Consider the following 27,882-nt stretch of genomic DNA (forward strand, 5'->3'; position numbering starts at 1 on the left):
CACTTCCAGGCATACTTCAATGCACAAATCAAATTACCTGGATAAATGGGAAATAATACTCCCAGGGAAAACAGATTCTTTCTCAAGAGGGAGCGAGTGGATAACTGCTTTAGAGTAAATCACTCTGTTACAGACTAACCTTTCATTTGCAAAATCCACTTTCCTTGTGTTTGCAAAATCCATAAACACCTGCTTAGGACACACTAAAAGGCTTATCTATTTACAGTGGTAGGCTGGACATCCGGGATCTGTGATCATAGTAGGGGTAAATTTGGCTTTTCTTTGTCCAGACATCTGTGAACTAAAAAGACACTAAACATAATGGTGACACAAACGGGGGTGAAATAAATGGAAGGATTAATAGAGGGAAATATAAAGTGTTTGAGCCTCAAAGAACTCAGTGGTCTACAGCAACTATGAAACATCTCTGGGCAAATGTTTCCAGTTCCCTCTACTCTGTGTTTACTTAAACTTCTTTTTTCATGTTGAGAAGCAGTTCCCTAGCTCAATAATATTCAATCTTTGGCCCCACTCTATAGAAGGCACTTTCTTTTCTAAGATCCTCTTTTGCCACAAAGGAGGAGGAAATTGGAGAACTGATTAACTAATGAAGTGTAAATAATGAATTGATGTGATTGTTAATGTACTGGCTTTCTTTTCATCCAAGTGATTCCAGTTCAATGACTGAGTGTTAACAGTGTTGTCCTTTTTTATACTCTTCCCTCTGACTCCAAGAGAGATATACTCTCTTAATGTGTTTTCTTTGATACCTGGTTCAGTGATCTGATGATTTGCTAACTAGATATTAGCTGAAATAATGCATGTTATTTAATTTAAATGGTTGGTTGACAACAAAAATATTTGAATGTATTTTCTGTAAAATTGTTTACTGAATTATCATAATGGAATATTGAATATATCTGAAACATTTTGTGGTTTCCTTATTGCAAAAATAATTTTTAAGTACACTTTTTTTATTAATTTTTATTTATTTATGATAGTCACAGAGAGAGAGAGAGGCAGAGACATAGGCAGAGGGAGAAGCAGGCTCCATGCACCGGGAGCCTGATGTGGGATTCGATCCCGGGTCTCCAGGATCGCGCCCTGGGCCAAAGGCAAGCGCCAAACCACTGCACCACCCAGGGATCCCATTAAGTACACTTTTTTATTAGCAATACAACTTTGTAACATTATTGTTATGATTTGTAAATTTCAATATACAGTCATATAAACTGTAGGCAGGCATATATGCATGTGATGTTGCATAGTAAATTACATCATCTAAGATTATTTTCTTAATATCTCATTAAATGGGAGGGATCATTATACTTTGCTAATGTCTCCTCTCTTATTTGCTTCAAGAAAATGTTGAACATTTGCCAAATATAAGTTTGCATTTATTATCAAGGACTCCTTTAACACTGGTCAAATGTCCACAATAGAAGCTTAAAATTAATTCACCAAAATTTGTCCATATGGTTAATAAGTTATATTGTTAGTATGCAAATTGAATAATTTATAATTAGAAATATTACAAAATTGGAATAAGGCTCTTATCTTTATAATATGATTTTTTATTTATTGCTCTTACTTATAATATGGATTTTTAAATTTAGTTTATATTCTATCTCATAAGTGCATTATTTTTTCATACAGTGGATTTATCTTTTGGAATGCAGACAATTTACCTCTATCAATCAGTTCTTTTATTTTTTTTAATTTTTATTTATTTATGATAGTCACACACAGAGAGAGAGAGAGAGAGAGAGGCAGAGACACAGGCAGAGGGAGAAGCAGGCTCCATGCAGGGAGCCCGATGTGGGATTCGATCCCGTGCCTCCAGGATCGCGCCCTGGGCCAAAGGCAGGCGCCAAACCGCTGCGCCACCCAGGGATCCCCTCTATCAATCAGTTCTAAATCACTAGAGGTCTGTTAATCAAATGTGGGAGTTAAAATTATGTTTAGTTATGATTTATCAATTATTAGGGATTTATGTAAATTTGTAAAGAAGCATGATTTATCAATATTTACAGAAGAGTTTAGCAACTACACAAGGTTTTTTGTGTTGGCATGTATCAAATTATAACTACACACACACACTTACAATACTAATTTGTTAAACAGCTCAAAGTATTATCATTTTCTAATTAAGAGCCAAGTGATGCTTTGGTATGAAATAACCTATAAAATCTATAGCCTACAAAATGGATAAAGAGGCAAAAATGATTTGTTACCAGAAGATTTGCTACCCAATAACAACATTAATCAACAAGATAAATGAAATATACACAATTTATTTTTTAATGATTATAGTGGTAGATAAGCAATAGCTAATACATATTTTATTGCACTGATCCAGTAAATATTTTAAAATATTTTTATGTATCAAAATAGATATCTATATCAGTATCAATCAGTTGAGATTGCATTTTTCTTCATACAACAGAGAAATCTGACCTTCCCCCCCCCCAAAAAAAAATGGCTTAAATGAGTCTATAAGTCAGAGGTTTGCTTATTTCATGTACCAAGATGTTTTGGGTCTACAGCTTAGGGTTGGTGCAAAGATCATGAAGTTCATCCAGGACTTAGACTTCTCTCTCTTTTTTAGTTTATGGCTTTTATCCTCATTGTAGCAGTAAGAACAATGGTAGATGATGTAACAAGAGTCTAATAACAATGGTTTTAATACAATACATTTTCATTTCCTACTTTTTCAAGTCTTATGCGCTTCCATAAAATTTAACAAAACATAGTTAAATTCTTAGTACATTGTATTTTCTTAGGGGAAAGTATTGTGCTGTATTTAGAGATCACCATTTATCATGGTGTTTAAAAATTTTTATATGTACAAGAATGAATGTTGGACTAAATCAACTATAGGGTTCTAGTTACTATGTCATGTGCTTCTTATGCTTTTTCTTTTCTTTTTTTTAAATAAAGATTTTATTTATTTTTTCATAAGACACACAGAGAGAGACAGAGACATAGGCAGAGGGAGAAGCAGGTTCCATGCAGGGAGCCCGATGTGGGACTCCACCCCGGGACCCAGGATCATGCCCTGAGCTGAAAGCAGAGGCTCAACGGCTGAGCCACCCATGCACCCCTTTTATGCTTTTTCTTTTTCACCAATACATACACATTGCATAAAGCATGACGACTGTGGTACTGAATACAATCATTTTGTAACCTAGTAATATTTCTGAATTCTTTGAAAATCTATTCCCTGAAACTTGTAATGAAAAATGGGCTTTAAAAAAAGAAAAATGGGCTTAAAGTTTATAATATGATTTCAAGTTTTTTGTTAAAGTGATGAGAAAGAGAGAGAAGAAGAGAAGGATTATTTTTCTTGGTCTTGACAAATTTCAGGTAAACCTGTTAGGCACAATTTAATTTTCACAAAATTCAAATTGGACGAGAAAAAAAGTAAAAGTAACAATTTGAAATAAGTAATTGTTATAACAAAGAAAATTAATACTAATTTAATATTCTTTCACAGATTAATGATATACATATATTTCCTATGTGCACTCACATATGTGTGTAATTATGTAGGTTCCCCATGTGATTGGTACTGAACAATAGCTGGAGTTACTAGTGAAGACACTTGGTTTTATATCTGTATTTAAAGCAGAAACTCACAGTTTCCTGTGTGGCTCAGTTGATTAAGCTTCTGACTTGTGATTTTGGCTCAGGTAGTGAGATGGAGTCCTGCTTTGGGCTTTGTGCTCAGCAGGGAATCTGCTTGAGAGTCTCTTTCTCTCTCCCCTTGTTCTCCCACTTGCACTCTTTCTCTCTAAAATCAATCAATCAATCAATCTTATAATAAAAAAGCAGAAAGTCCATGGAATTGTAGAAATTAGTTGCTTTTCTGCTAAATTATTAGGTATTAAATGTGGTGGACATAACTTCCAGTTCATAAATATTTCATTCTTCTTGTTCTAGGACACTAAAACTATATAGCTAATTTTTTTTCCTTCCAGACATGTTTAAATAAACATTGAAGAGGCTACAAACTAATCCCTTTCCAGTGTTCTCCATTCGCTCCATCTTTGCTTCATGAAATGATTAAGCAGTATTAATAAATACCTTTCTTCTCAAAATTAAAATTCCAGAGGATTTTCTTGCCATTACTGTGAATAACAGTAATAGAGTTCTCTGTACATCATTTGTGTGTATAAATCATAACAATATAACATCAAGTTATGTATCTGAAATATTTATCTATATGAAGAAATAACCCCTCATATGATTTTTACTTTGGTCACCAATGTATAGTATACATATTTTAATATGAATGGGAAAAATAATACATTTAATATATTTTCAGTTCTGCTTTTTTACTACTAAAGCTACATGTTGCATTATTTAGTTAATATTTGAAAGAAATTGTTTGTGTTTATTCTTTTTAGTAATTTAAATAGAACTCTAAGTCATACCATCTCGAAAATGTTTATTTTCAGAGGAATTCTTTGATAGGACTAATTTACCCTTAACCCATGTAAAAATAATAGCAAACTTTGAATATTTGTACATTTTTTATAAAATTGCATTTTAATTATGTATATTACTCCATATAGTTCTCCTGAGCAGATAATATAACTCATTATTATTTTTCTTCTGTTTATAACACCAAAAATTAAATAAAAAAACAAGATTTCAAGGCTTTCAAAATCAAATATATTTAATTATTTGGATTGAAAACAAAATTATATATATCAAGGTAAACAAGAGCCATATCATAGAATCTATTGCAAAAATCATTCTTAGAATAGATAAATACAGTTTAAAAAAAGTGACACATTCAAAACGTGTAAATTGAAAATTAATAAAATACAAAAATTTTAATCATTATTATGCTATTGGCTCTATTTTATGTTTTATTTTTCTTAAATATTTTATTTATCTATGAGATAGTATGAGTGAGTGCATAAGCCAGTGGCAGAGGAAAAAGTAGGAGCAGACTCCCTGACAAGCTGGAAACCTGACCCAGGGCTCTATCCCAGAACCCTGGGATCATGACCTGTGACGAAGATAGATGCATAATCCACTGAGGGACCCAGGAGCCTCTCCATTGGGTCTACTTTATAATAAATTAGTTATTCACAATACCTTCAATCCAGCATACAGAATTCATGTGAAGTAAACAATTATTAAATAAGTATGAATTATATTTACATATGAATATGTATCATATATGTATAAATTTAAGTTATGCATGTATAATCAATATATTATCACTAATAAATATAGTAGTGAGTAACTCATAGGGTTCAGATGCAATCAAATTGAAAAGATTGAATAATATTTGTCCTCTAAACCGTTTTTATCTAAACCGCAGAAAATCTGTATACTAGCTCAGAAATCAGAAGAATATTTCTTTTAAGGATCAGAACAGATATTTTCATTTTATGTTCACCATTTTGTTAAATATATCCATTCTTTGTTTTAAAGATTTTATTTATTTATTCATGAGAGACACAGAGAGAGGCAGAGACACAGGCAGAAGGAGAAGCAGGCTCCCCACAAGGAACCCGATGTGGGACCCGATCCCGGACCCTGGGATCAGGCCCTGAGCCGAAAGCAGAAGCTCAACCTCTGAATCACCCAAGCACCAGGCATCCCTATATCCATTTTCTCAAGTCAGCATTTAGATAATTCACAATTTGTTCCAAACTTATTCTAGAAACACATATTGCTTTGCAATAAATTGGTACATGGGTCTCAGTTTTTAGAAGCTGAACGTTGATCATGAGGCTATGGGTATTAGAAAGATTATGTTATTCACAATACGCATTTATTTGTGTATATGGAGTGATATATGAACATACTGAAAATACAAATATTACATATATTCATTTCTGTTATAAAGTCATTCTAACTTTTTAGGAAGCAGCGAGAATTTTTTTTTTTTAAGATTTTATGTATTTATTCATGAGAGACACAGAGAAAGGCAGACATAGGCAGAGGGAAAAGCAGGCTCCCTGCGGGTTGCCTGATACGGGACTTGTTCCCAGGACCCCGGGATCACAACCTGAGCCAAAGGCATACGTACTCAACCACTGAGCCACCCAGGCGCCCAGGGAGGACATTTTTTGGTAGCCATCCTTTATTGATACCCATGGATTGTTAAGTTCCAAATGAACTCCTATGAAAATGTATAAAATAGAAATTAACTACTCAAGGTCAGGATTGTCTAAATGGGACAATAATTATAATGAAGAGCTTGTTTTTTTAAAGTCCATAGACCTGGAGTCTGAATATGAAAGGTATAACCTGTTATACACTTTTGGAGAAAGGAATTTACCTTTCTTAATCTTAGAGTCTGCTTTTTTGAATGGGTGGGGACCATAATAATCGCTAATATTATTTGTATGTCAAATTATCTCTGCATTAGCTACTTCATTCTTACAATAACTTAAGGGCTTTGCACAATTTTCCCCCATTTATAGAGAAATCTGAAGATAAAAGATAAAATTTAATAGTGCATTTAGCTATAAAAATAAATATCCCAGTTGTAAAAAACAGAGCAGTAAGACAATCATAAACAATCTGAGTCTAGAGTCCAAACATGTAACCAATACATTGTTTTTTTCAAGGAGTCTAATGAAGATTAAATTAGAACATGCATATACAATGAGAGTGAAATTTCTAATACATAGTAGAATCTCAAGAGTTATCCATTGTTTGTACTATTAACTTGTTATTAATTTGCTTTTATACACTATTAGTAATTTTAGCATAAATCCACTTAGTATATTTGAGTAGAAAAAATAAATGTCAGTTAAAACAGGGAAGTATAAATCATTCCTTAAATATAAAATTTTAAAGTAAAACATGCTATCACAAATTTACTAGAAATATCTTTATGTAGTTATAAATTTTTCATTAATCTGTTTTGCTCTCTTAATCATATTAATTATTCTTTTAGCATTGCATTTTTTTATGTAATAGAGTCATGAAATCCTAGTCATAAAAAGACATACTAGTCTTTTTCACTTTTTCCCCTTCTGGCTATTATTTTACACCTCTGGCTATTACTCTCTTGTTTGAAGCAACATTTATGTTTAAATTCAAATAAAAATATGGACTATCATATCCACATGAGGAATTATGCAGGTAAATTCAGATTATAGTAAAAAAAATCTTCAATTTACCCATTCCTACTGATGTTTTTGAAATGGTGCCCCTTGAAATAATGAAGATCGATGATTTCTTAGTATCTTATCATTTTTAAAAGATTTTATTTATTTATTTGGCACAGAGAGAGAGAAAGAGTGAGAAAGCACAAGCAGGGGAGAAGCAGACTCTTCACTGAACAGGGAGCCAGATATGGGGCTCCATCCCAGGACCCTGGGATCATGACCTGAGCTGAATCAGATGCTTAACCGACTGAACCACCCAGGTGCCCCTATTTCATCAATTTTTAAAAATATTTCTACTTATCTATAAAGTATGTGTTCATGAGATTCTTTGAAATGCTATGCTATTTTGACTGCACAACTAAATAAATCCTTTCAAAGCGATACCAAGCAGTGACATTCTCTTCTTTTCTAGATACAAAGGAGAGAAGGAGGATGGACTACATGTTAATTGCTGCAACAAGCTAATTATGCCAAGTGCTTGTACACAAGCAAAAGTTATCTGCTATCCTCTATCCCTCTTGTGTTCATCTGTCTTTCCTTATCTGTGTTCTTTTTTCTTTTTCCCCCTCTCGCCATTTGGTGGCATATTCATTTTTCAATCACTTTACCTTGGCATCACTAACAAACCTTACTCTTTTTATTTTCTCCCACATCCAGGCTGTTCATGCAACACATTTCAAAATTTTGTTATTTCTTCCTGTTCCTGTCTTTAAAAGCTGTCACTTCCTTTCTGTTCCCAAAGACAAAAATCCTCATCCTTAACATCTTTATCTACAACAAAGTGTCTTCTTAAAATGTATTCAGTTGTTAAACCACATAAATTAGCAAGTAAAGTTCCTGTTTTTCATTCAAGGTGATTACACATTTTACACTAAGTTGCTTACAAATTACTTCTGACGCTACCAAAGTTGAATTCATTTGGACTTACCCTGGGACTTCTCTTTCATATTTTTCAAATCGAATCTCCTGCCCACTTTGCTTCTCCACATTGTTTTCAATGCCAGACACGATTCGTTTATAAATGTTCCTATACTTGTGGGGTAAAAAAAGTCTCAAGCTTTATGGCTTTGTATAAATCAGCATAGAGCAGGACATGCTGTGGTAAGAAACAATCTCTGAGTCTCAGTGGCTCACAACAAGACAGATAATTTTCTCTGAATACCAAACTGAGGTTGACTTCTGTCTGAATTACAGTTGTATGGTGTCTTTACTTTCAGTACAAGGCTGACGGAATAGCCTCTTTTTAGAAACATTGCAAATTTGTGGCAGCAGGACGTAGGAACCATGTACTGGCTTTAAAAATGTCTGCTTTAGCTGACAAAGACTACTTCCATTCATATATTGTTGAAAATAAGTCCTATGACAGTGTTCAAGTTCAGGGGCATAGAAATATAGGTTTCCTGCAGGTTCACTGAGGCAAGGGCACCAACCTATTTGACCAGTAGCAGTATTATTTACCACAACCTCACAATCACTACCACTATGATCAAACTTATATAGGCATTCTGATGAAGAAAATTCAGTTGATTTGGAAATATGAAAAGCACAGTCTATCATCATTCCTCTGAAATTAGGTTGTCAGTTTGAAACAAGTCTCTGTCAGATTGTAAGTCTGAGTGGCAGAGGCAGGGCAAAATATATCTCAGAGATACGAGCTCCAGAAGGACATGAGAATGATAAGAGGCTACAGCAGTGCCTTCTGTATAGTTGCACACAAGCTTTTTTGTCAATTATTTTTATTCAAAGGTAAGGGCCAGTGATGCAGGGTGTGAATGTCACCAGTTAAAAAAAATCAGTAGATGAAAAGGACCAATTAGCAAATGCATCAGGCAGGGCACCATTGTGGGAGAAAATGTTGACTGGGTTCAGGACCTTTGTCTGAGACATGGGAATGGACTCAAAATATTTGTGATTCACCAGTGAATCAGAACATCATCAAGGTGACAGTTCTTATTTTAACTAAACGTGTGATTACAGTTGGATTTACTAATTGATTTTTCTTGTAGTGAAGTCTTCTTACTTTATATAATTATTTTAAATAAGCTCTAAAAAAGTTTTTAACTTTAGTATATGCTCTAAAAATATTCAGTTCCTTGAAAATGTCAATTAATTGTTTAAAAAGTTTGGTGAATTATAATAATTTCTTTTCTTGTTTGGAATTAGAGGATGGCATCAACGAATCATAAGCCCGCATGCTATGGATGTTCTCATAATTCAGATTCACAACTAATCTGGAAAATGTATTTGGAGTGAACTGGTAAATATTCTTTCTCTGTGTAGGTCTCTGCTTGGGAGCTTGATAGACATCTTTTGTTAGCTTATTAAATTGTAAACCCTCCCACTTTTTAGGAAGCCTTCATGTTTACTTGAAGTTTATCTTTTTTTTAAACTTCTAATGTTTTATCACAGTTCTAACCACTAGAAGAGACTAAAACAAGTCCATTTTTGTCTTTTTGTTATATAACTTCAAACATTTGCAAACTACTATGGGTTCTTTCATACCTTTCCCTTAACTTTTCCCAGAATACATAACTCAGTATCTCTGATGTTTTCCAATATGGCAAAATTTATAAATCCCTTAGCAATCTGATCAAATTCTTTAGGGCTCTTTTATTCATTGAAGAAATATTTATTGTCTATGAACTCTCCACCATTAGGAATTGCCCTGATAAAATATTGATCATGCTTAAACTGTTTTTCTCTTATGAAACTTACTGTTTAGTTGGTAGATAAGAAATGATCACATAAGTTCATATATAGTAGTTATGAGCATGATACATCATTTAAGGAAAATTATTGCATGCTTTCTTAATACCTTCCATGTAACAAACTGCTCTTACTAGATGTTACACTATATCTGATCAGCTGGGTTTGCATATTGTAGTTCCGTTTTCATATCTCAATTACATTAACTCTATTTGCAGTAGCATTAAAATAGTGACAAGTTACTGGTCAATAATATATGATTGTAGTTTTTTAATAAGCTGTCATATAGAGAATTTTTGATGTTTTTTTTTAAATTGTACCTTCCAATTCATATTTTGCCATATTATTACCTATTAAAGATAATAAGGAAATATACCCTTCAAATTAAACATTTTTTTTCTGGGTTTGTATTAGGTTGGATTATTTAGATCATATTTAAGTTAAATTTTAAGCCTATAAATGATGCAACATGAAAAGGGAATAAGGTGATGTTTTAGTTGACCTTAGAAATCTATGGAAGGTGTCAGGTTGGATCACAAGAGACAATTGCTGTTTGTACCTCCTCGCTAAGGGTTGACAGTAAGCCAGAGTGCAATGACTTATTGTTTTCATCCAGCCAAGAAGTAAAAGTGCCTTTTTATTCTTTTTACAACTTAGTAATCATAGAATGCTCAAGAAAAGCCTAAGGTAGAAAATGTATTGAACTAGATAGAACTTAGCAATTTAAAGAAAACTGCTGTTCTTGTCCTGTAAAAATGAAAGAGATGATTGAAATTTAAGACATTAGGAGGTAAAAGAAATTGAATTCTCAAGATTAATTTTTTAAAGGACCCAAGGAGTTAGTTCTGTTTTTCCTTTTTTAAAGAAAAGTTGCAGTTGTAACTTGCTAAAAGAAAATGAAATCTTCAAATTCCATTACATAAGAAAAAAAAACCCTCCAGTATTTGATCTAAATAAGTTATGTACAGACAAGGTCCATTAGAGAGAGTTTCCTAAAATTTGTCACTGAAGAGGACAGCAAAGGAAATACAAATGTTTCCTAGATTAATACAATTTCAGATTAAGGATATTATGAGTCTAATTCAAAGTGCATATTTTTGAATGGAATGCTATGATATTAATTAATGTTTACAAATAGAAGAGTGGTTTTATTTGATCAATTTTCTAAAATCGGAAATCAATACTTCATTTAGATAAAATACTAAAATGAAATATAAAAACTGTCAAATAAAAAATTGGTGCATTTTCTTATCTACAGTAAACATTGGGATGATGCAAATATGACATTGACAAAAAAGATGGTCAGGAAAACAGTGACTAGCTGTATAAAAATACCTTTTATCATTCATATCTAAGCTTCATGATAAAGCCACTGAACTGAAGTAAAATACTTTTCCCTGAGTGTCTCTGTGTTTCTCAGGTAAACAGAGGCATCAGTTTGTCATCAGCTTCTATATGCATACCCCTAAAGTGGACCACAGTTGACTTACAAATCAATTTTTAAAATACCTGCAGCTTTGCCTTCTTTAACAGTCTTTTTGCTCATTTTTGCTCAGAATGTTCTATGCTGTATGAACCCATCTTGCAATTGATCCTGGATTTGAAGCTGACAGCTGTGAACTAGCAGGAAAATGATGTGGCAAGAGTTGCTATTCCTGAAGAGAATTCAAAGAATGTTCTATTTGGGCAAATTGTAATTCATGACTCACTCAGAGAGCACAAATTTTTATCTTCTTAGTCCCTCTGAGCCACATGGATTTCAAAGTACAATACATATTACACATAAAATAAATATACATGTATACATGTATACATAGACATATATAAAATATGTATATATAATAATGGATTTATAAATATATAATATAAAATAAATATAATTTCCTTACATTTAATTAATATTATTAAAATTTATTTATGGTTTTTACTTAAAGTATTTATATTTATTTTCATATATAATGCAAAAAAGATATTGTAGTACACATACCAAATATTATGTAGCATTCTCAATTGGTTCTGATGCAGTACCCCATAATCAAATCCGTTAATATTTCTGTACCTAAAAGATATAGCAGTCACACTGAGAGATAAATAACAATTATAAAGCATGGTATGGCCATTCATGTCATGTTTAGAAGTGAGTTAAATATTTGGAAAATACTGGGTTTTTAAGGTTTTTCACATTGTTATTTGTTCAATAAGCCTGTATCCAGAAAATATTTATTCCGAACCATATGTTCCAGGTAACCTACTAGGCATGGAAAAGGATTGTCAGGGAGTAAGAAAGATAAATCTAACTTTTTGGTTTCACATGAGTCTCAAGAAATCTGAGGTTCCAATTTATTTATGCAAGAAAGGATTGTCTTTAGGTGTCTCTCTCTCTCTTTTTTTTTTTTAAGAGGATGTTTTTCTTTTTTTTTTTTAATTTTTATTTATTTATCTATGATAGTCACAGAGAGAGAGAGAGAGAGAGAGAGAGAGGCAGAGACACAGGCAGAGGGAGAAGCAGGCTCCATGCACCGGGAGCCCGACATGGGATTTGATCCCGGGTTGACAGTATCACGCCCTGGGCCAAAGGCAGGCACTAAACCGCTGCGCCACCCAGGGATCTCTCTTTAGGTGTCTCTTATGAGAGGAGCTGCTGATACCTTCAGGGACATGCATCTGCTCCACTGCTTCCCACAGCACATTAGAAACACTGATTGGTACTTGCATCACAACACTGTAAATATTTTTATTCATGCTCTCTTTTTTACTAGACTATAGGGTCCCCAAAGCAGGGTCATATTTTACTCATGGTTATATTCTGTGCACCCAGCCCATTACCTGGAGTATAAGAAGCACTAAGTATGTATTTAATAAATAAAATTGATGAAATGATTTTCACCCAAATTTGGGGGAAATAACCCAAATACTTCCTGATTCTTAATTTTATGTGCCAGGCTATATTAAAACTTCTCTTCAGTCTATCAGAGAATGATTATTAAGAACATATGAATTCATTACATGTGGATGTGGAAAGCAAATTTGAGTCCAGATCCTGGTTTCCAGTATTTGATGGGGGAATATAATGTGAATGCAAAGTGAAAGCAAATGCACAAAAATTAAAGTAAAAGACAACTATCCTTGTTACACAGACATTCATCAACAAAATACTGTGGGTTTAATTTGAGTGAGTGAATATTTACTGAAGAACTGGCATTATTATTCTTGGTTGGTACTTTCCTTATCATTTAAGTAAAAACTAAACAGTGACAATCTTTATAGTAACAGTACAATGATTTGAAAAGCTAAACTGTCATGCCAACATTATTTAATACAGGTGCTCAGGAATGGAAATAAAAACATATTGAAAAAAATAAAGAAAAAGCATACGTTGGTGTATGTTGAGAGATTGAAAAGAGCATTTACAGGAAGAGGAACAACCTTTTTAAAGATGCAAATTAATGTTGTCTAAAAGAGATACAGTGATAATTAAATATACATAGATGGGCTTGGGAAGGTGAAACCATGAAAGCACTGTTCTAATGCCTACACATGAGTACTAAGGCAGCAGTACAGTTAAAACTTAAATCTACTTGTCATGTTCCATTCTGATTTTATTGATAGAATTTTATAAGAGGCTGTCTTTAACCCAGTAAAACATGTTTTCAGAACTAATTTCCATAATTATATTGAAAATATACCAATTTACCATTTCAGTTATATTGAAAATGTCACTGGACAATGACTATGCTGAGATGGATCAACATGGATTTACAGATTTTTGAATCATAACATAAAACTTCTTTGCAAGAGTTTCAGCAAAGTTAGCTTTCAGGAGAGGAAGAGTTCAGAAGCAGGCTTGTCTGGAAACATTAAGAATTCAGAAGCTGCCTCTGTGGAATTGGGGGCATTCAAAAACTTGGGTATTTCTGCTTAGGAGAATGGTGATACTCAGATAGGCCTGTGTCACCATCTTGGTTTCAGAATACCTGCCTAATCACAACAGCTCTCCAGACAGAGTAGTACCATGCACTATAGGCTCTAAGAAAAGGGGGCAAGAAAAGTCAAGAGCAAGTGCTAAGCTAAGATGTTTGGGGACCTGAAGAATCAAAAGACCATTGCAGGGGAACCACTAGCACAGGACTTTTATAGTTAGAAGGAAGTAAACAAACATAAGCATAGCGAAGAAGAAAATAATAATTTTCTTTTGGTTCCTGTGTTAAAACCAGATGGATCCCCCTTTATGTAATCCTTAGGTGGCATACCATTTTGTATTTTCATGTATGGGATTATTTTCTATGAATTTGAATTGATACTTCATGAGATCCTCTTTGACCTACAACTAAGAGTTTCCAAGTGAAGTTTTTCAGTCATACTCTAGGTATCATTTTCTTCCCAATGTAGAGGTTATTTCTGTTCTAGTAACTGTATTTCTTTTCTTTAAACTAGGCCTTTAAAAAATTCTCACTTTTCCTTGGCTCCTAAGAGAGAAAAAATGATTTTTAAATATGCAAACAATTTTGGTCCATCTAAAGCATATGTGATGTTACACATTGCCTAATTTTTTTCTAATAGATATAAAAATATAAATTGTAGACAACCAACAGAAAAAAAAATAAAGAAGTCAGGAAGAAACATACCTGGGAAATCTTCAAGACCAGCAACATTTACAGCCCCATTTCCATGTAAGCAAATTATTTGTCTCAATCGTTTTCATGTAAAGAAAGAACCTGGGACAAAAATAAGTATTAAGAATAGCTGGGAATCAGTATTGAGAAAATAAATCTGATCTTAGAATGCCATGAAAGGTGGCTTAATTGGGCAACATCTTTTTACACTTGATATAAAATATCCACATTATTTCTCTAAATATAATTTTTTTCTAGGATCGTTTTTGCCCACTCCCACCTCCATTACTGGATATACCATCATCACAGAGCTTTTCAAACATAACATCAGTTAATGAATCTTTTTCAAATCTGTTTCATTATTAGTGTTTTGAACAAGAAAGGAAGCAGAATGCTAGAAGAACAGGATGAAGTCTAGCTCTGATAGAAATAAAATGAAATTTGCTTCTCTTGTCATTCCATCTGTCCCTTTATTCCTTTCTCTTATTTATTATTAACCTTTTTACCCTCATTAATTTATAGCCTGAACTTAAGGTGCCTTTTGACTGATTGTAATCTCTTTATTGTGTTTCAAGTAGGGTTATTTGACCTGAAAGGACCTGCATCATAAATTTTTTTTTCTGATGATATATGTGTTGCTAACTTTGATAATTTTGTGAAAGGATATTAAGAAAAATTAGAGTAGATTAGATAAATTTCTTTATTTTTTTGGTGCTTATTTTGTGCTAGATGTCCATGTAGCAATAACCACATTTTAACATGGCATAAATATTACTGAATACTGGATTGTTTCATGTTTGCAATGCCATCTATTATATTCAATATATAACTTACTTGAGTTCCATCAAATGTTTGCCTATCAATCTTGTAGGTGTTTGCACTAGAAAAAAAGAAAGATAGGCAGAAAAAGTGGAATGAATATTCTTATTAGTAGCTGTTATGGGGACTTTTGGTTTTGATAAAGATTCATGAGTACTCAAACTAAATAAATTCAATAACTATTCAATACCTCATTTGTAGAAGACACTGCATAGGAAAGAATTTTAAATTGGAATTATGCCTTTTCTCAAAGGTGTTTCACCCTAGCAGGGGTGCAAGAGCTCCTGGCTGGGGATCCCAAACAGATCATGTTCAGGCCACCCACCGCGGACAAAATTCAAAAGTAGAGAAAGGACTGACAGTGAAACAAGAAAGGAATTTATTTCACTGAGGCCAGCACTGGGAAGAAGGCAGACTAGTGTCTTGAAGACTATCTCCAAAGTGCCCCAAATACTTCCAGGTTGAAATTAGCAAAATGTGGGGCTAAGGTGTGTGAGAACGTCCAGGTGGGCAAAGGATCCCTGTCTTGAAGTCCAGAGGGGCAGGATCTTGCTGGTTCAGGGCAGTCCTTACTGCTTGAGGGGGTAGTTTCAGTTTCCATCAGGGGATGCTCTGCCCTCTGAGTCTTCCGCCTGGCCCAGAGACAGGCTGGAAAGAAGAATCCATCTTCTGAGGTCAAAAGGAGGCAAAATCCTCTTTCAATTCTAGGAGAAGTAAATACAAATGCACAATGACAATAATATATGGCTTAAAAGTATAAAGAGATTAAATGCCTCCCCTACTATTCAACTTTGCCCCAATAAGTCATCGATGTTGGCCTAACTTAAAATCAAAAACAAATATCAAGCAAAACCCTCTCTGAGGCTCCTGGATGAAATGAGAGTACTAGTTTTTCTCAAAAGATTAAAATAATATTATTTTTAAAAGTAGGAAGGAGAGTTATTAACTATACACAATAGCACAGGCATTGGAAAAGATTAAGATGGGCTATGTATAGTGTTGATAAGTCCATATGAAACTGTGTAGAAGAATTTTTTTAAGAAATAGATTTCACGTAGTTTTCTAAAACAATCCAGACAACTAGGTTTCAGCTTGGAGAACAGGGAGCTGGAAAGATTCCCATTGGCGCTGACAATTCACGAAAACAAATGGAAAATTAGATATTTCTCCTAAGAAATATTAGAAAACTGAGATCACAGTGTATGGAGTAATTACTGAAACCTGGGGAGAGAGAAGGCCAAGATTTTGCCGACCTGGGGCTGATTTTTCCAGACCCTATAAGCCATTAAGAAGATAAAGCTTTCAAATGTTAAATTGATAAAAGTTGGGAAGGAGAAGTCACTAAGGGCCAGATGAAAGGGAAGGGCACTTTCTTGCCAGGAGCTCACAGAGATCAGAGAGTCTAGGGAAACTTTTCTTATGGGGCTGATTAAAACAAGGGAAGAGAAGCCACAAGTGAAACCCTATTCTCTCATCTCTCCTCCCTCCCCCAGGGAGCCAAACCCTTAATTTACAAAAGTAAGAACCAGGAACATCTCCCTTCAAAGCACTAATGGAAAACCATTTCAGTTGGTGGAAATGAACTACCCCTGAGAGGGCCAGGTATGCTTTTATGTAATTGTTTGGAGACACTTGGTGGCCATGTCTGAATACAGAGATTTCTGGATTGTAGGTCACAATGAAAATGGAAATCAGAGGAATATAGAATGTGAAATATGATAATGAGTAGGAGTAATCAGATGAAATTTGGGCAGGCAGGGACTTGAGTATTTGTATTAGAGGTAAATGGAGCAGAATGATCAAAAACTTGGAAACAGGCAATCAGGCTTATGATTTATTTATTATTTGTTAGAATTTTAGTAAGGCACTCAGTGAGAAACAGTTAAGGATCTTTAGAGCAGCAACAGTGAGAATGCTGTCATACCAGAGTAAATTGGATCAGATTCTCTTTGAATACTGGCCAATGAACTTTCTGGGGAATGCAATGACTGAACAATATGGAGCTGACACTTAGCTCCCCCATAATGAGATTAAAACAAGTGGTGAGATTGAGCCTTTATTAATTCTAAACCTGTTGAGAAATGTGATGGATCTCAACATGAAATGGGTATATTCTAGATGCACTTTTCAGTGCCAGAGACAGAGGTGCAGTGAAGAGAAGTACTCAGGCTACTAAGGGAGACTGCTTTGTGAGCCATGGTATAGTTTCTAAAACATTTATCAAATTGCAGAGGGGGTCTGCGCATTATGAAAATGTAAAAGAATATCAGAAGACAGATTTGTGACATACGTAGAAAGCTCATCTTTTTCTTCCTTGTTAGACCATTTGGGATACAAATGCTTCAGGTGAAGCAGAGACAGATGAACAAGATTCAGTGACAAGGCTACTGTATTCCTTTCCTAGGGATGCCATAATGAAGTTCTGCAACTGGATGGCTTAATACAACAGAAATTTAGTCTTTCACAGTTCTGGAGTCTAGAAATCTGAAATCTGGTTGTTTGGTGTCATGCTTCCCTCCAAAACCTCTTGAGGAGGGTATTTCTTTTCTTCTTCCAGCTTTTAGTGGCACTGAGCATTTCATGGCTACAGCAGTATAACTCCAATCTGCATGTGGCTGTTTTATCTTTCTGTCTGTGTGTCTCCGTGTCTTCTTATGGGATTCTTTCCAGGGAGTCTAAATTTCCCCCTTCTCCTGAGGATATCAGTCATATTGGAATAAACCCCCCCATTATGACATTATTTTAAACTGACTAGATCTACAAACATCATTTCCAATAAGGCCACATTCACAGGTATTGAGAGTCAGAACTTATACATATCTTTTTGGAAGGGTCACAATTCAACCCATACCAAGTACAAGCTCCAAAGTGTATTTAAATTTTTTCTATTACTAGGAAAGGCAATAATAATAACTGACAAAAGACAAAATTTTACTATCTAATCTTTCTTTAGGTCTTTTAAATGTTATAACTACTGTCCTAAGCAATCTAGGCAAGTATTAATTTAATTCTTAAAAAAATCTTTTGAAGTAGGTACTTTTTTTTTTTTTTTTTTTTTTTTTTTTTTGCTCAAGACCATGTAGCTGACAGGTGATAAGACTATATTATCCCCTAGGCTGTCTTACTATGTTGTTAGGGGCAGTGAGTTATTTAGTCATATGAATATAGGAAAGAAAATCCATAAGTAGGCCTTTGGCATGAGCATGATCATAAATAATTAGAAACTAAGATCAAACAGGTAATATCAATGTAACTTCTTCTGCTTGTAGTGAAGGATTCAGGACAAGTTTTTTTTTTTTTTAATATTTGGAAAAACAACTCAGACATTTATAGTGAGACACTTAATAAAACGAAAGAAAGAGAAAAAAAACTCATTCTTCCTAAGATCTTGAATGAGAATTTATAAACTTGAGAACTTAATGTTTCAGAGATCTCACACTTATAAGATTAGCCTAAAGACTATCTGGGAGACTTTTTAAATTGTTATCCATATCTTTATATCAGCTTTATTTGGCCAAGAAAATTATCACTACAAATCATTATTTTATTTATTTAAAAAGAAATGTAAGAAAAGTTAAAAAAAAAAAAAGAGCTCGAAAACACAGAGAAATAGAATTCTGAAGAGCGACTGTTCTTACAAAATTAAAAAGATCCTAACGTACCATTGAGCCTACATTATATTTACTCAAAGTAGTTGAAAATCGATGTTCAGATGATAACCCGCACACGGATATTTGTAGCAGCTTTTATTCATAGTTACAAAACTCTGAAGCAAGCAAAATGTCCTTCAGAGGGAAATGGATCAATGAACTGTGGCAATTTGGACAACGGAATATTATTTAGTGCTAAAAAGCAATGTTCTATCAAGCCATGCAAACACTTGGAGGAAGCTTAAATGCATATTGCTAAATGAAAGAAGCCAATTTGGAAAGGGCATATACAGTATGATTCCAGTAACATGAAGTTCTGGGAAAGGCAAAACTATGGAGACAGTAAAAAGATGAGTGGTTGCTAGGGGTTAGGGAAGGAAAGTATGTATAGACAGAGAACAGAGGATTTTTAGGGCAGTGGAAATGCTGTATATTTTATTCCAATGGCAGATAAATGTCATTATACATTTATCCAAACCCATAGAATGTACAACACCAAGAGTGAATGCATTTTGTTTTCCTGGAAAACCTGATGAATGATCTGAGTGGAAATTACTGGGTTTGAAACACAAAATATACATTAAAAACAAACTAGTAAGCATAGAAAACAAATAGTTTGATTAAATTGAACTATAGGCCATGGTTTCTTTTTTTTTTTTTCTAGATTTATTTATTAATTTATGATAGACAGAGAGAGAGAGGCAGAGACACAAGAGGAGGGAGAAGCAGGCTCTATGCCGGGAGCCTGAAGTGAGACTCCATCCCGGGACTCCAGGATCGTGCCCTGGGCCAAAGGCAGGCGCCAAACCGCTGAGCCACCCAGGGATCCCCTGGGCTATGTTTAAAACATCAAGAATTTGTAAACTGCTTCTTTGCTTAATTAATTTAGTTGTCAAAAAATTCCTCATGTGACACAAAATAAATTTATTTATGTCATAGATAAATTTATTTATGTTTTGTACTGTTAAATTACAGCAAATCACTGAAGACCAAGAGGCAACTCAACCCAATCCTTTGTAGCCATGCCTAATTCACTTGCAATAGAACTAAAGATAAATTCTCCATGACTACGTCTCTCTTGTGCTGTCCATGGTTCTAGGAGACAGCCTATTAATTTTGAGAGTTATAAAAAAATATAGACACATGTTTGGTTACTCAGAGAACCCACTTTTGGCTGGAACTCTACAAAGTACTAAAACCTCATATGGCTGAGAGTCCTTTTAATTAGTAATTCATAAAATATCATACTTTCAAATAGACCCTCTTTTGTTGTCATTCTTAGAACACTTACTTTTCAGAGCATTTTTTCAGAATGTTCTTTATTTTCTAATTGCTGCTGAAATAACATTTTCAAGCATCAACAGTTGTGTTGTTCCTTACACATTACACTATATTCTTCCAGGAATTAGATTTCATTCCTGAACATAAAAAAAAAGGATAAAGCAATTTTATCTTTTGCCTCTCCCACATGTATCTTTACTCAAGAAATGAATTTCAATATATTTCTGTGGAAGCATGGGTCTTAACTATTTTCTCAGGGACTGACAATTCCAATTTCCCAGATGATAAGTTAGATGTGTAATGCTCGATTATATATCACATTTCATTATATGCAACTGGATAATACCCATGTGAGAGTTATTCCCTGGAAATAGACCGCTAAAGTACCATTTAGTACATTGTTGATTTAGGACACAGAATGGTACTTCAGTATCCAGAAATAGTTAACAAAACATTGAAAATTGTGTAATTTACTTTTTTGAAAAATTTTAATAATGCCAAATTCATTGTAGTTTGCAAAGCAATTGTAAAAGTGTTATCATTTTGTACTCAGAGTAAACCCAAGAGATAACTATTGCTATCTCCATTTTCCAAGTGAAGATATTACAGCTCTAAAAGATTTTCTGTTTGTGAAGTATCTGTGGTGGTTAAGTGGCAGGGCTGGAAATCTGACAGAGACCTTCTGACAGTAAGTCCTGGCTGGTTCCTCTCACACACCTCCCTCTGATTTTGGATATATGAGGATAATTAAATCCTTTTTTTGAGAGAAGGAAATATTCTCAATATGAAATATTAAGCTACCAGCTTTTAGTGCATCATTGGGGAATACAAAGCATAATACCTTGAAGTGCCCCTAAATTCATGTTTTTAAATAAGGTAGTGATTGAATGAAAATAAAATACATGTGCTCAAATAGGGTATAAATTATATTATTCTTTGTCTAGGGCTTCTGAAAAAAATGATTGTTGGTTAGCAGAACAAGTATTTTGCTAGCAGTGCAGCAGACGTTTTCTTCTTGGTGACATGTGAGAGTGGGTGGTGAGTATTTCAGATCAGAACATTGAGTTCTTGTGAACAAAGAATGTATAATGCCTGGATTTACTTTTTTTTTTCTCTTTTTTCCCTTAGATTGGCCATCATACAGCCTTTCAGAATTAAATTCCAACCCCTCTTCAAAAAAAAAAAAAAAAAAGCAAAACAATACTACATACCTTGACTACAGATAACTTTTAAAACAGATTATTTCATTATGCTTTATTTTCTTTGGAGAATAATTCCAAAATATTTAATCAGACAATTATTAAATTATAATTTCTCCTTTCTGAAGATAAGATAAAATGAGATTATAGTTGGCTATCATTAAATGCATTTATCACAGCCTCAGGAAATATTTCCTCTCTTATATATTTAGAGGAAAGCATATGTAAGAGTATGGAAAAGGACATCTCTAAAGTCAGGAAGAATTGCACATCCTCAAAGAAGACCAGATTCAATATATAAATTAAAAATTTGTTTTGGGATCCCTGGGTGGCTCAGCATTTTGGCGCCTGCCTTCAGCCCAGGGTGTGATCCTGGAGTCCTTGGGTCGAGTCCCGCATCAGACCCCCTGAATGGAGCCTGCTTCTCCCTCTGCCTGTGTCTCTGCCTCTCTCTGTGTGTCTCTCATGAATAAATAAATAAATAAAATCTTAAAAAAAAAGTTTCAATTTCTTTCATTTGTGTGAATAACTTATATAGTAAAACAAGAACTCACTTTGAGACCACATGATTTTTAAGCAAACAACAACTATATATATATATATATATATATATATATATATATATATATATACATATATATGTATGTATCTTTATACATATCTTTAACATAGGTCTTCATATTTCAGAGATATGATATTAATATTTCAATCCAAGATTTTAGAATCCTAAGTTATTATCTTCTTGGCAGAAAAGCTGAAGAGTCTGTTTTTATCCTTGTTTACTACATATGTATATAAATAAATATGCTTAAGTAATTCACATTTCCTGTGTCATTTTCTCCTTCTGAAAAGTAGGAAAAATAAAACTAAATTATATAGTTAATTTGAGGATTAAGTGACAGTACTACATATATTTTCTGCTATTTGTGATAATTTTATTGGTTCTCCAAACTGAGAAGGTAAATGCTAAAGGATGAACATTGTTGTTATTGTTTTTAAGAAAAGCACAAAGACGTAGACGAAATACATATTTAGTGTTTGCTAAAAGGTGTTCTAAAACCAGGCCTGCCATCTTTATACATCCTCACATACCTCAAGTATATGTGGACAAGACTAAAGACCCAGCAGATTGAGAGAGGAGAATGTCTTGGACTTGAAAACGATTTTCAGCCTTTGGCTTTTTACCTATGTTTCCTTTCTGTGCAGGTGGAGAGTTTTCCTTATTTCAATACTAAATCAGGAAGTTTCAAGAGATTTGATGGGGTCAAAAGGGGTGGCAGTCTCCAAGGATGCAACTCTGCCATTTCTGCTCTAGCCAGATGCTTTCTTAGTCAAAAATTTTTGGCTTGTCTAGGTTGCTATAGAAGAGAAGTGTGCTGAGAGGGGTTTTGTGAGCATATGGTCTGTCCCTCTGGAGAATTCAATCAAGGCAAAGACACATTCGTATCTTGTTTTGTCTGGAAAAGTTTCAAAGTATTAGACTGGTTTGGCTAGATTCACCTGTGGGGCAGAGCAGAGGGACCTGTTGCAGGTGGGAGGCTATGCTACATTTCTGTGCTCTACAGAAGAAACAAAATCTGTGTCTTCAGTGGTTAACTTGAAAGGATAACATCTTTGCAAGGAAATGGTAGTGTGAGAGGTCTCCAGGTCAGAGGAAGTTTGCTTCAGATAAGCCACAATGTACTTCATGAAAGAATAAAAATAGAAATTTGAGTATATTTGCCATGCAGAAGACACCAATGGTGGATTACAAAAACACCAGTCCAACTTCCCCACTCCGCTGTCTCCTCTCCTTCCCCATTCTCCATCAGGGAAGCTGGCAGCACAGTCAGGTGAGGAAAAGTAGTGACAGGAAGTGACAATGCTCTATTTCACTGATGCCCTGATAATTAACTCTCAGGCCAGACCCAAACCAAAGAAGGGGGCATGCTTATATTGGATAATAGATCATAATTTTGACACTAATCTTAACTAGGCTTTTTCAATGTTTGAAAATGGGTTTTCTCTTCTTTCTTTCTTTCTTTCTTTCTTTCTTTCTTTCTTTCTTTCTTTCTTTCTTCTTCTTTCTTCTTTTGTTCTTTTTCTTTCTTTTCTTTTCTTTTTTTTTTTTTGAAAGTGGCTTTTATAATACATAAAAGTAACCAAGAATGATTTTGCATCTAAATCTACTATCCAGGCGCAAGAAAGCAATATCTTTTTTAAAGATTTTATTTATTTTTTCATTAGAGACAGACAGAGAGAGAGAGAGAGAGAGAGAGGCAGAGACACAGGCAGAGGGAGAAGCAGGCTCCATGCAGGGTGCCCGACGCAGGACTCCATCCTGGGTCTCCAGGATCACACCCTGGGCTGAAGGCGGCGCTAAACCGCTGAGCCACCCGGGCTGCCCAAGAAAGCAATATCTGAAGGAATATTGAAAGTGAAGGATGATACAAAATTTTAATATACTGCATACCGCCACGTCCAGCTTTGTAATAATATGAGTACTCTCTTATCATTGATATTTTCAAAATATTACTCAAATCAGCCCATCTAGCCTATTCCCTGATGATATCATATTAGTTCAAACCACTGTTTGTCTCATCTAAATAGTGGCACCAGTCTCCTCTTTGTACTCCTACTCCTATGGTTTCTCCTTCCTTGCTTAAACATTTTTTTTCAATGGCTGTACTGCTTTATTACAAAATCTAAACTCCCTCCCTTGTCCAATGGAGTCAGGCTTCTGCCCATTTCTCCCTTTTTTTTTTTTTTTTAATATTTTTTAGCCACTTTCCCCTACTTTTACTCTGTTGCAGACTTGAATCTCTTGTGATGGTCTTCCGGCTCATGTGGCTCTTCTGTGCCCAGTGCCTGCAGGACCTGTCCCTTCCCTCCATCCTTTCCAGCAACCATACCAACCTACCATATCTTTCCAGAGAACTTCTTGACCTTCTTACCTAAACAAAGTGTCTCATGCATTCTCTTCATCTCCACAAATTATTTTTTTCTGTTACAGCATTGATTTATAACTACTACAGCACTAACTAAAATAGCACTCATATGTTCAATATTTTAGTGTTCATTTCTCCTCTCAAAAACATTGTGTCCCCATATCTCAAACAAGGTCTGCATTTGGTGGGTGTTCAAATATTCATGAAATGTATTATGTTATTATTGTTCGGTACTATTGTGTTATTATCAACTCAAAAAAATGGGAAAAATGTATAGAGTCAAAGATAAGTAGGAGAAAGAAAATAATAAGAAGCAGATATTAATGGAATAGAAATGTTATATTCTGTGGGGTGGGGTACCAAACTGTTGATTCTTTAGAAGAGTGAAAATACATGATCTATCAATGCAAGCTAGGAAAAAAAATTAAAAAAGCACAAAGAAGGAAAATTAGCTTTAGAAAATAGAATAATTAGATTAGTAGGAGCTGCTTGAAACTTTTACGACAATGAAAACACTAATGGCAATGTATTTGAAATGGACCTATGTGAATATTTTAGAAAATATATTCTCAATTTATATAAATGAAATATGTAATGATTAATGTAAAATATGAATCAGTGGCCAAAAAGGAAATCCTTCCTACAAAAGTTTTAGGGAAAAACAAGTGATTGCCAATAATTTTGGAGATGTTTTAACAAGCCTTTAAAGAAGCAAACAATCCTCATCTTACAAAAGCTGTTTAGAGAATAGAAGAAAAGGAAAGACTCTCCAGCGCACTTTATTAGACCTGTATAACCTCAATTATAAAACTGGACAAAAATAGTACAAGAAAATAAACTTGCAGAGCAGACTCATTTATGAACATTGATGCAGAAAACATGAATATACTCTTACCAAATTGAAACCTGCAATGTATGTACATAAAATATATATTTAAATTTGCTTTGTTCCAACAACAGAAAAGAGCTTAGTATCAGAAAGTGGAACGGTGTGTTTATATGTTTTACCAAATAATAGAGTAATCTCAGCTGTTGCATTTAAATATTTGACAAAAAGTCAGCACCCTTTCATGAATAAAAATAAAAAGAGAAACCAAGCACTTAGGAAATCATAAGTCGAAGGTTCCTTCACTTGATGAAACGGTATTCATTAAAACCTGTATCGAACAATATTTTTTATTGATGTAACTTTAAAAGTATTGTAAAGGCCTGTAGTAATCCTCAACTCAAATTCCAAGTGATCTATGCTAGCACGTTGTGATGTCTCTGGTGATAAAGTAGAAGTGGTCAGAGTACACAAAGATCATTCACAAGGCAGGCTGGTCGGCTGCATAGCATTTATTGAATGTGCAATGTTCCTGGAAGAGCTTTAATGTTTCTAGGATAGCCTCTCCATAAATGTAGTGTAGTGCATATTGTGAGAGAAGGAATATGTACACAGTTTGAAGATTAATTGGAATGGGAATGCGTAGGGAAATAGCTAAACATCTTTTGTTGCATTCAGTTGAACCCAAGAAAAAATGAGTCTAATTCCCGAAGGCTATTACTTCCTCAACATGTATGCTTCTTTTCTTTCATCTATACAGGCACACCTCATTTTATAGCACTTCACAGATACTGCATGTTTTACAAGTTGAAGGTTTGTGGCAACTCCCATTAAGCAAGTTTATCAGTGCCAGGTTTCCAACAGCATTTGCTTACCTCAGTCGTTGTGTCACATTTTGGTAATTCTCATAATGTTTCAAATGTTTTCATTATTAGTATATTTGTTATGATGATCTGTGATCAATGATTAGGACTGGATGAAAGTTTGGATAATGGTTAGCATTTTTTTAGCAATAAATTATTTTTTAATTAAGATGTATACATTCTTTTTAGACATAATGCTTTTGCACATTTCATACTAATGTATACTGTAAATAAACATAGCTTTTGTAAGCACTGAGAAACCAAAAAAAATTCATTTGCCTTGCTTTATTGCAATATTTGCTTTATTTGGAATGATCTGGAAATGAACCCACAATATCTCTGACATATGTCTTTATGTCAGATACTAATTGTTTGTGTTCAATAAGTTATATTTGATGTTACTTTTCAATTTCAATATAGCTGAAGGATTTGCTTCACTCCATAACAGGAAATTTCACTAATTTCTATTTCAATATTCTTTTAAATTATTGTTTTAAAAAGTGTACGTGCTTGTTAATGCACTTATGTAAAACTTCATGGAATTTCCATAAATGTTAAACTTCGTGATTTATAAATATTCAAACAGCTGCTAGATATTTTTGATATAAAGTGTCATGTGGGAGGAACATGGTAAAATGATGGACTAAGCACATTATCAGGGCATAAGAGGTTTGTGAACAAATCAAAACTCCTTTTATATGAAAGACCATATAGTAGTTATGTTAAAGCACACTTAATCACTTAGCAAAATAATGATTTTAATATAAAAATATTAGCGGAGGGACAATGGCTTATTTAAATAAGAATGCTGATTAAAAATTTAGAAGAAATAATAGAAAAATTACTATTTAATAATCATCATTGTAATAAATGACTCAGGCAAAAACCATAAGCTAATGAGAAATCACTAGATTACAAATGTTGAGATATTCAAAGAGTTGAAAATTATTACATTATTGGCTAATAATGACAAAAGGAACAAAAACTTAAATTTTATGATGGAAATATTTGGCATATACTATCTTAATCAATTGCACTCCATATTACCAATATGAGGCCTCAGGGAATTACTAATGTTAAGTATTTACGCTTTTCCCTCCTTTTTGAAATATAACTGACATATAATATTGTATTAGTCCAAGTATATGAACATAATGATCTGGCATATGCATATAGTGATTACCACTAACAAGTGTAATTAACATCTATCACTTCACATAGTTATTTTTCTTCTTCTTATGAGAAGTTTTAAAATCTAATCTTTTGCAACTTCTAAATATAAATGCAATATTATTGTAGTCACCATACTGTACACTATTTAACCAGCACTTCTTTTATAACTGCGTTTTTGTGGGGGTTTTTTTTAAGATTGTATTTATTTATTCATGACAGACAGAGAGAGAGAGGCAGATACACAGGCAGAGAGAGAAGCAGGCTCCATGCAGGGAGCCCAACGACGTGGGACTCGATCCTGGGTCTCCAGGATCACACCACGGGTGGAAGGCCGCCAAATTGCTGGGCCACCGGTGCTGCCCCAATAACTGCAAGTTTTTACCTTTTGAACACCTTCATCCATTTCCTCCAACCATTACCCACTGAATCTGTCTGCCATTTGTATGTCTTCTTTGGAAAAATGTCTATACAGTTTCTCTGCCTATTAGCTATCTATTCTACTTAAGTATTATATTCTTGTCGCAGAAAAAAATGATGATTTTTCTCTATATATGATTGATTTTCACGGATTTATACCAAAACTAATGCAAGGCATAAAAAATTTCAAGTGTGTGGGTTTTTTTGTTGTTTTTGTTGTTTTGTTTTTTTAGCCAACAGAATACTTTTTCTTCAACAGTACCCAT

The sequence above is a fragment of the Vulpes lagopus genome, chromosome 16 (assembly GCF_018345385.1).
Source record: "Vulpes lagopus strain Blue_001 chromosome 16, ASM1834538v1, whole genome shotgun sequence".
Taxonomy (NCBI): domain Eukaryota; kingdom Metazoa; phylum Chordata; class Mammalia; order Carnivora; family Canidae; genus Vulpes; species Vulpes lagopus.